General features: G+C 42.3%; 1 protein-coding gene across 1 annotated transcript in view; it reads left to right on the top strand.

Annotated features, from left to right (window-relative positions):
- The window catches only part of MRPS6 (mitochondrial ribosomal protein S6), a 66009-nt gene that overhangs the window by 34351 nt on the left and 21146 nt on the right, over nt 1-10512 (top strand). The window lies entirely within an intron of this gene.

The following is a 10512-nucleotide window of genomic DNA, read 5'->3' as shown; positions in this document are numbered from 1 at the left end:
TGAGGGGAGATAATTGGAGATTATGTAAATAACTTATTCCTCATCGAGCTTGAACCCCTGATTTCAGCATCCACATGTAGTTCTTGCCTGAGCGAAGTTATCACTATGATGATGCAAAACAGTGATTTTTTTTGTTGTTGTTTTGCTATACTAAAATGAAGAGTTTCCCTCTTTCCCCATTTATTTACCAGTATGAACCTGTTTACTGGGTTATAATACATTACTGTCATTATTTTGTTCAGATGTCTCCAGATTTAGCCTGTGACACTCTGCAGACCAGTTTCTGTGTCCTTCATGACACATTTCCATCACACACTTCCTTATTGCCCAAAACAGGTGTTTTCATGGTTACCTTGTGCTTTCCTTGCCCCCATCAGGATCAGGCATTTAGTAGGGAATGTGATTTAGGTCTGGGTGTGCTCATTCTTACAGGCGTAAACATGGTCATTCTTCCTGGCTCTTTTCAGTATATTGAGGTGGGAAATTCATACATACCTACTGATACCTCCCAGTTCCAAATGAGCACTAGAGGATTCTTTTTAGCTTACCCCCATTCCATTTATCTCCCTTTTCCAACTGTAAGAAATCAAGTAATATTGACACATTAACTCATTTTTTTTCAATTCTATAAATCCTTAGAATTAAAGTTTTTGCATGTCAATAAATATCTTTAGAAGTTTTACTGAATATGGAGTTGTAGATTGGAAAATATTTTTCTTTAGAGATTTGTAAGCACAAGACCATTTTTTTCCCCCTAGCTTCTAGTCTCAGTGCTCTGAAGTTTCATTATTATATGCCTTGAAAGTTTTCCATTCATTGCCCTGGCCTGCAGTAGGCTCTCCAGTTCGACAGTCCTGTGTCTCTCATTCCCAGGATGATGATTCTCCCTGTTCTCTCCTTTCTGGAACCCGTTTTGTTCAACTCTTGGACCACGTGTATGGGTCCACTTAATTTCTTACAGTCTTTTGTTATTGAATTTTCCCAATTGTCTTTGTCTTTTTGCTCTTTCTAAGGGTGTTCCTACACTTGATCTTCCGACCCTGCTGTTGAAAAAGAATTTCTCAGATGCTTAATTTTTCAGTGCTCCTTTGTTCCCTGATTCTTTGTCTTTTATCGTCTCGTTTCGTGGATGCTGCGTCTTCTCTCTGAAGATGCTGTTTTCTCCTCCTGTGCTGTTTGTTTATTCCAGCTTTTCCCGTGCTGAGTTCTCATGTAAAAGGCTTTTCTCAAATGTATGCTCATCTTTGGTCATGGGCTTAGATCAAGCAGGACGGACTTCCACTACCCACCATGTGGGCGGAGCTCGTCAGCTTTGTTGTTTGGCCTTGTGGCCTGCCATCTGTTGGATGCTTCTGAGGTAGTTTTTGAACGGATTAGATTCCCCAAAGAGTATTTGAGGTTTTGCCTGAAGGATAAAAGACCTTGGGCCATTATTCTGGGAGCTAAGTGGGGAAGGAGCACCAGGGTCTCATCTCATTCAGCGTGCATTTTTTTTTCTCAATCTCTTCTTGGTGTGGAACCCCCACTTCCATCTGTGCGTGTGTCTTCTGGTCCACAGGTTTCTCTGTTTTGTCTACTCCAGACAGTAGTAGACTTCCAAACATGCACCTAAGGATCCAATTTTCTTATACCTTTGACAAACCTTATTTTAGTCTCTCTCTTCACCCCCACTTTCAGAGGTGTGTCCATCGTTGCCCGTTCTCGGATCTTTCCAGGAATTCTCCAGTGTAAGTGTGGTTGATTTCGTTTTCCACATTGCTGCTCTCTTCCATCCGCTTGCTTTCTCTTAAAATTGAATTGCTGTTTTCCTGGTTCTTGCAGAACTATACCTTTAAAAAAAACTTTTTCTAGTAGGTTTTCAGGAGGGAGCATCATTAAATGCTTGTGTTGAATCTTCCAACATCCTGGGAAGTCGTGGTCCTCCTCACTTAGCATTTGAAAGTTGAAATTTCAGAGCCTCATAGCCCATTTCTGCCCTTCCCAAAAAGGACATGTTGACAACCAGATAAGAAGCACAGTTGGAATCTTCAAATTCTGCTTATCTCTGTAAGTGCAAAGCTAATGATTACATTTTGCAGCGGCCTGAGAGATTGCATATTTGATTCTTGTGTATAATGCATGAAGACCACCTATCTAAACATTTTGTGTGTGTGTGTGAAATTGAGCATACATACTCAGTCCAGGAAACATGAACAGGTGTACAGCTTAGTGAACATAGCTAGTTACTGTTACTTGCGGTAGTTACATTTTGTAAAGTTGCCTCTGACACTGAATTAGTCAATACTGAGTCCCTGCCCCTTGAGGAAGTACATGGTTAGGTTCCTGTGAGCCAATGGCTGGTCACCACATTTTAATTAACTGATCGATACATAATGTCATTTTAAGGGTTTCTCATAAAGGCATCATGTTTAATATGTATTTTTGATTTGTAATCGTTGAGCTCAAAGCCTATTAAATAACATCCTAACTTATGCCCTGAATGAAGCTTATCTAATACATTTTTTCCTATAAGGCACAACACATATCCTTCTTGCACTTAGGGACACTAAGTCAGCATTTCACCTCACCCAGGGGCTTTTTTTTTTTTTTGAATTTTATTTATTTATTTGATAGAGAGCACAAGTAGAGCTTACTAGGCAGAGACAGAGGGAGAAACCGACTCCTCGCTGATCACGGAGCCCGATGCAGGGCTTGATCTCAGGACCCTGGGATCATGATCTGAGCTGAAGGCAGCCGTCTAACCAACTGAGCCGCAACTCAGGGGCATTTTAAATAGCACCAATAATTTTATTTATTTAAAATGCCCCAACTCAGGGGCATTTTAAATAGCACCAATAAAAAGCACAAAATTGTGAGAAACATGGCACTACATAGGCCACAGAAAAGGCACCTGCTTTACCATGGGAGGTCTGAAACAAGGCAAAGCCTCAGTTGTTGGACCTCAGCTGGGAATGTGTGCATTGGTGGCAGATTTTCCACCAGTCTCCACACACGCATGTCCTCAAATGACTGTGAAAGTGGTGGGAGTGTTGATCTGGGGGTGACAAACAAACTTGAGCTAGTAAGTGAACTGGCATATCTGTGTTCCACAAATGATGGGGATCAGCTGTACGTGTGAAGCAAACACCTGTGTAACCACCACCCACAGACACTAGAACTTGATCTGTCCCCTCTCCCAGAATGTGCATTTTGCTTTCAGAAAGTTCCGAATTTAAAGAGGTTTCCTATCTCCAGTTTGCCTCTTTAATTTGATAATTCAAGTTCTGCCTCTGAAGTGTTATTTTTTCTTCGCTTGGAATACTTGAAAATAAATATTCAAGATACATGTACCCTTAAGTCTCGAAATCAGGCTTCATCTTCTCCATTCTCTTGGGTGTACAGCACAGGACCTGGGCTTCAGACTCTTTACATGTCGGTCTTTATTTTTTTCTGGACAACTTCGAGGCCATTGATACCCCTTCCTATATATGGCCTCCACGTTTAATCCAGTACTCCAGGGTACACACTGAGGTTATTAGACTGTAGGGGTGGGAAGCAAACACAACAAAATGAGGCTACCATTTCCTTGCCTTCACTCTCCTTCCAGTTGTAATAAGAAATTTCATTGTTACATCCTCTGGCAGACTCTGTATAATCCCTGTTGTGGCTACATAGTGAATAGAGACAGCGTGACTTGCTGACCCAGTTTCCAGAAATTTTCAAAGCTTTTCGAAGTCTGAGTTGGGATGTATAATATTCACTGTACACTCTAGCAGTAGAATGTCCACTGATTCTTGATTATATCCAAGAATCTTGAGAAGTTTGGAGGCACCTTTATGAGCCTGGCTGTGTCTTTGTTCGTTTCCATCTCTCACCTGTTTATTCCTCGTTCCTTGACTGTGCACCTGTTTTTAACCCACAGGATGTGCTTTAGCTTTATTAATGCATTTCTGTCTTTTGAAAACAAAATGGTGCTGTTTTCCTCTTTGCAGCTGAAGATCTTACTTCCCCCTGAATTTTACGACTTAAAGGCTTACTTAACCTTTTCTTCCTTTTCAGTGAAATAAGTGCAGTTAGCAACTTTCACCCCTCATCTTTCCATTTATTCTTTGACTTCCGTGTTCATCACACCTTTATCGAACACGTTCTGCGTGCCAGGTTCTTTGCATCTCCAGCACCTAGTAAAGATGAGTAGGATGCAGCCTTGAAGAAGTTTAGTTAAGGAAGGGGACACCCTCCTACATAATTACACTTGCAAGATGTGTGTGGAGTGAGAGGGATGGCACATGGGCTCGCAGAGGAAATGCACACTTCTAGGAGGCGGCTGAATCTTGAAGGATGTTTCTGTTCCTTTGATTCCACTGTGCTTTTATACCCTGCTCCTCCCTGCATGATCCCTCAAGTGCCTTCCTCTCACCACTTGAATTAAGCATCGCCTCAGAGGCCTGGTTGGTGGACACACTGTTGGTCTGTTGTTCCGTAGGGTGTGCAAATCTGACTCCTGCTGAGCCCAATTTCTGAGTCAACCAGTACATATTTTAAAAAACGTTTCTTTTAACCCAGTCAGCGAACACATTTTTGCTAAAACTGTGCACTGATGTTTAGTAGATTCATGGGATATAAATATGATTTTTTTACAACCCTTTTATCTCCGCTCACTAAATCTGCCAGTTCTTCCCTCCCCGAGTGTCCATGCCACTGTGGTGCTGCCCTCCTCCTCCTTTCTCAAGAGGCTGCCGTAAGGCGAAGGCAGGGAACGGAACTGCGCATGAAGGAGGCAGTCAAGACAGGTAGCTCGATGCCGTATACCTGATTCCTGCTCTCACTATCAGTTTCAGGAGCTTTGGCATTTCATTTACTGGCTGCCATAGTAACCAGGACTCCTGCCAGTCTTCCTGTTTCCCATCTTTTATTCATCTGTAGGTGCATCTGGAGGGGGGATGGGGAAGATAGAAGTGGAAATCTCCCAGTAAAAGGGTGTGGATTTCGGAAGCTCTGAAGACCCGCGAGTATGGATATCTTCATTTTGGCAGGTGCCAGCTGTTGAAGTAGTATTAACCACAAGTAGTCGCCCGTTGGGCTTGTCATTTCTCCATTTCACATTCAGGGAGAGCTCCATTATTACTGTGGAAGAAGCGGAGCTTTTATGTTGATTAGAGTCGTAGGAGATCATCGCCGGAAAACCTTTCTAAACTACAGTTCAGCCAAATGACTCATTTTTGAGATAATGAGAAGCCAGCCAGCTTTGTACTAGAATGTGGTTCTTACCTTTGTCTGCGCCTGGAGGGCTAGTGCCCAGGATTCTTAAATTCCCAGGCCACTTGAATCAAAGTGTCTGCGGTGAGACATAGGCCTCTCATTTTTGAAGTTCCTCAGGTGATTTCCAGCGTGCACCAGAGGAATGCCGTGGTGACGCTGCCCTTTTCCTTCGGTTTACCCAAATCGTGAAAGGGGTAGTTGATTGTATGCAGTTAAGCCTCCACATTTGGCCCGAAATAACACGTGATTGATACTTTTTTACTTCAGACCTAGGAAATAAGTGGATTATATTTAAGGAACAAAACTGCATTGTAGTTGAACTACACAGAATTGTGGTTAACCTAGGCCCATAAGAAACTGACAGCTCGTAAATTCATATGAATTTAGATCTCAGGTAGTCATGACTTTCTTCTTGCCTTGCGAGTTAAATATATTTACATATAATTATAATATATACTACTTAAATTTATTATATATTTAAATATATTCAAATTTATTCATCTCTAACTTTTTGATGCCAAGGCTTGTATCAGTGTCTTCCTGTGGGCTCGCTGCAGGTATCCCGTGGATGCCTGCTGCATTTTGCAGCTGAAGTTACTTCACTCGTCATCCTGGTACCTTCACATTGGCGGAGTCAGCCTTGCCATGACGTGTGACTCTCTCTTTTCTTATTTGTGCTTTGTTACTGGCACTTATTAGTCTGGGCTGAACTCAAGAGTTTTGCTCCTCTGATTTTTTTTTTCTTCCGTTCTTCCCGGGGTTCTTTTTATTTTCATCACATTCCCCAAAGAATACATTTTTTTTTTTTTTAATTTATTTGACAGAGAGAAATCACAACTAGGCAGAGAAGCAGGAGGAAGCAGGCTCCCTGCGGAGCAGAGAGCCCGATGCGGGGCTCGATCCCAGGACCCTCGGATCATGACCTGAGCCAAAGGCAGAGGCCCTAACCCACTGAGCCACCCAGGTGCCCCAAAGAATACATTTTTATGCCTGATTTCCCATGTCTCAAGAATCTCAATCCGAGCTACATGGCTGTAGAATATGGTCAAGTTCCCCTTCATTTCATCGGCAGCTGTGTTCTTGTGGCCAGACTCTGCCTTGTCCTGTCACATCTCCTTCGTTGACTCTGATTCTAGAACCAGTGATCTTGAGGCCCCTGACTTAGAGATTTCTGGTATTTCTTTGGTTACCAAGAAATGAAGCAGCCAGTGTAACAGCTCGTGGTGCTGAAAGTATAGCTTGCAAGGCTCTTCCAGTAACCACTGAGCGACCCAATGATAACTCTCTGGTTTATTACATTATTAAGAATCTGTGGATGTAGAGTCAGCAAATGAGTTCCAGATGAGGCATAGGTTTATTTCTTCAACACAGTATTAGCAAATTTTGGCATCCATAGTAAGGTAGCAAACAGTTGGCATAGATTTAGGGGAGGAAATCCATTTGTTTGTTTGTTTTTTAAATTCAGTTAATTAGCATATAATGCATTATTAAGTTCACAGGTAGCGGTCAGTGATTCATCAGTCTTATATGATACCCAATGTTCATATCCTCGCGTGCCCTCCTTAATGTCCAGCCCCCAGTTACCCCACCCCCACCGTCTCCTCTAGCAACCCTCGGTTTGTATCCTGTCATCAAGAGTCTCTTATGGTTTGTTTCCCCTCTCTATTTTGGTCTTGTTTTATTTTTTCCCTCGGAAGAAATACTTTTAAAATCAAAACAAAACATGGGGCGCCTGGGTGGCTCAGTGGGTTAAAGCCTCTGCCTTCGGCTCAGGTCATGATCCCAGGGTTCTGGGATCGAGCCCCGCATCGGGCTCTGGGCTCGGCGGGGAGCCTGCTTCCTCCTCTCTCTCTGCCTGCCTCTCTGCCTACTTGTGATCTCTGTCTGTCAAATAAATAAATAAATAAAATCTGGGACGCCTGGGTGGCGCAGTTGGTTGGACGACTGCCTTCGGCTCAGGGCGTGATCCTGGAGTCCCGGGATCGAGTCCCACATCAGGCTCCCAGCTCCATGGGGAGTCTGCTTCGCTCTCTGACCTTCTCCTCGCTCATGCTCTCTCTCACTGTCTCTCTCAAATAAATAAATAAAATCTTTAAAGAAAAAAAAAAATGATAATAAATAAATAAATAAATAAAATCTTTAAAAAAAATCAAAACAAAACAAAATGAATTTTTCTCAACAGAAGTTTGTTTCTAAAACAACTTTTATTGCTCATTGTAAAAAAAACAAAAGATAATAAAGCAAAGTATAAAAAAAGAAAAAACAGAATACTCCTCTTATCTTCACTCCTAGGAAAAAAGAGTTTAGCATTTAGCTATATATTCATCCAGACCTTTTCTCCATATATGTATACGTAAGTACACATGGATTGACCTTACATGCCGGTTTTTAGTTTTGTTAAAATATTTTTATGTTTTATGTAGGAATCAACATCCTTTTACTAAATGTTTGTATCATACTGATTGATTCAGTGAAAATAATTCAGTGAACCAGTCTTTTATTAATGGACAACTACCTTTCTGTTCACTGTCCTAATAACTTTATGGGAAGATTTTCATAGCTAAGTTCTTGTGCAGGGATATGGTAGTTTTCTGAGTAAATTCTTAGAAGTGGCTGTGGGATTGAAGGGATACACATTTGAAACTCATATACCTGCCATTTGCCCTCCAGAAAGTTTACATTTTTACCAGTAGTGTAGATGAAGGTTTGAGGAAACAACTGAATGTACTAAGGAAAAAACTCGCCTTGAAAAAAAAAGCGATGGCTTGTGTGAGTACCAGCACAGTGCCATGTTGATTCTGCCCCAAATATAAATGCCACCTGCATCTTCCCATTCTTCTGTCCCACTGTTCGTCCAGACCTGCTCCGAGAGAGCTCTGACTGACCCTCTTTCTGCTTCTAGAAGAGGTGTTCTATTGTTGGGGTCAGGCTGCTGTCCTCTCTAGCGCACCAGTCACAAGTAGCTGCTCCCCTGGAGTTCTTGGAACATTGATGGGTTTTGCTTCGGTGTTATCTGTGTTTAACTTCCTTTTTAATTAGTTTGCCTATATGTGTCTGTCTTCATGTCTGCATCGCAAACTTTTAAAGGGCTGGGATTTTGCCTTTCACATCCCTGTGTCTGCCCTTTTGGAGGTGGATTTCACTGTGGGCAACCCAGAAGTACTTGGCTGGAAGAGGCCTTTGAGAGGATGGTTTCCAGATTTAAAAAAAATTAGGTAGAGCCTTAAGAAATGGTTAGTGTCCATAACTATAATTGATCCCCCCCAACTGGCAGTTTCATCAGGTTCAACCTGTGTTTCTGACACCCACAGAATGTGGTATGCACATTCGGTTTTTTCTGCTTCCTTTTCCAGACATAAGGAGTATGCCTCCTCTTTACAACTGATTTGTGTTGTAAGATTATTTTAAAAAATTGTTCCTTGGTGAAGACTGCTAGGTGGCCTCACAAAGATGATCATGTAAATTAAATACCATATTCATAGGTACTTTTCACTTGCTCTACATTTTAGCCACTTTTAGGGCTCTGTAGCCTTGTTAAATGGTCGTGTGATATGTCTGAACTGTGAATGTGGTTTCTAATTTAAAATTATTTTTAGAATTTGAGGTACTTTATGCAGAGGACATGACAGTTGCTTATAAAAAGAAGTTTTTCAGTGCATTTTACTTTTGTTACTTTCACTATATGGTTGTTGGTCCTCATCTCTTTTCCCATCCTTCCCCATTTTTGAAAGCCTGTTAAGTCTTTGTTCAGTAGTTAGTCCGTGTTTGTTATAAATTGTCTTGTAAATATGATTCACGGGCAGAGTAGTAGAGCGGTGCAGTTCTACTTTCTAGAAGCATTGTCTATCTTTGACCCTGGAAAAAGCCTATAAAATGTACTATTCTGGTCACTTAACCCCTAAGTTATGCAGTGTATAACAGTACATAGTGTGTAGTCATGTTTGAACATGCATTTATGTAGCTTTACTTTTTTTTTTAGTGTTCTAGATTTGTCCTTACTGAATCTTACACTGATTTTTAGAATAGCTTCTGTGCTTAGTAATTTTTAATTCTTAATTACCTGGAGTGTTACAACTGTTGATTCAAATTGTGGGGCAAAAACGGGGTTCTCTGAACATAAAAATATTCTGAAAAACAGTTCCCCTGGAACCATTTTCAGGGTTGGCCTTTGCAGATGTTGTGAGGCCGGGCTGACACTTTACACGTTTTAAGATAGATGGTTCGTCCAGGTCTGTTAGTGACAGAACTTCCCTTAAAGCCTGTTCTGCTGTTGAAAGGTGCTCACAGATTTTCTTTTTCAATCGCTGTCAGAATCTCAATACAGAATTTCAAGGAAATTTCTTTTGAGGAGATAAATCCCAGAATTGAGATGCAGCAGACAACGAGAGAGGCTTTCACAGATACATTTTCCCAGGTTTTGACGGTTTTCTGACCTGGCTCCGCGTTCCATAAATCCTCCTGCTCCCGGCAGCTGCACACCGTGTTATCCGTGAGGACGGCGAGGGTCGGTGGGCACCGCCTGCGGGTCGGTGTGCGTTCTGCACACTGAGGGTGTGCTGGCCTCTGCGGGGGTTGTGGTGAAAGCCGAGTGCATCCGAGGGCCAGGGAGTCTAATTTACAAGAGGATTTTGTTGACAGGCCTCTCTTCTTTAATCTTCATTTAATGAGAGAAAACACTGGTTGTGGACCGGTGGTATTCCCAGTACTCCCTTAACTTCTTTGCTTAAGTAACCTTACTGAAGGGGAATTTTATTTTGCTGCAAGTGGAGATGTCCTTCTTTTTATTTTTCCTGTTTGCTCTCGTCTTTATCATAGAAACTTTGGCCATTAGACTCTCTAGAGGTTTTCAAAATATCGCCTGAGCTGCCTGGCCTTCCAGGGACGCCCGCAGGACACCGTCACAAAAGCAGTAGCGGGTAGAAGAGCTCGTACCTTGATGCGAGTCCGGGCACAGCACCAGGCCCTACTAGTCGCCAGCGTGTTCCTCACTTCTGCGCTTGTAGCCTTTTAAAAACCCGTTTTCACTTCGGAGTGTCCTGCAGAATCAGGGCTGGTGCCAGAATAGTGCTGGAATTTAGTCTTGGCAGGGGCTTTAGAAGTGAGCCAGTCCAGCTTCCCACCCGAGGCAAAGACTGACTCGGTGGTCCTCCTGTATCCAGTGATGGGGGGAGGCTCGCTGCTTCACACGGCAGCCCACCTCGTTCACGTGGCTGGGATTTTCAGAAATGTGTGGTTTACACACTGTTTCTCTATAATGTTTACCCTTTGGTTCCT

The sequence above is a fragment of the Neovison vison genome, chromosome 6, assembly GCF_020171115.1.
Source record: "Neovison vison isolate M4711 chromosome 6, ASM_NN_V1, whole genome shotgun sequence".
In the NCBI taxonomy this organism is placed as follows: Eukaryota; Metazoa; Chordata; class Mammalia; order Carnivora; family Mustelidae; genus Neogale; species Neogale vison.
Note: the sequence above shows the minus strand (reverse complement) of the source record. Positions and strands in the feature narration are given on the sequence as shown.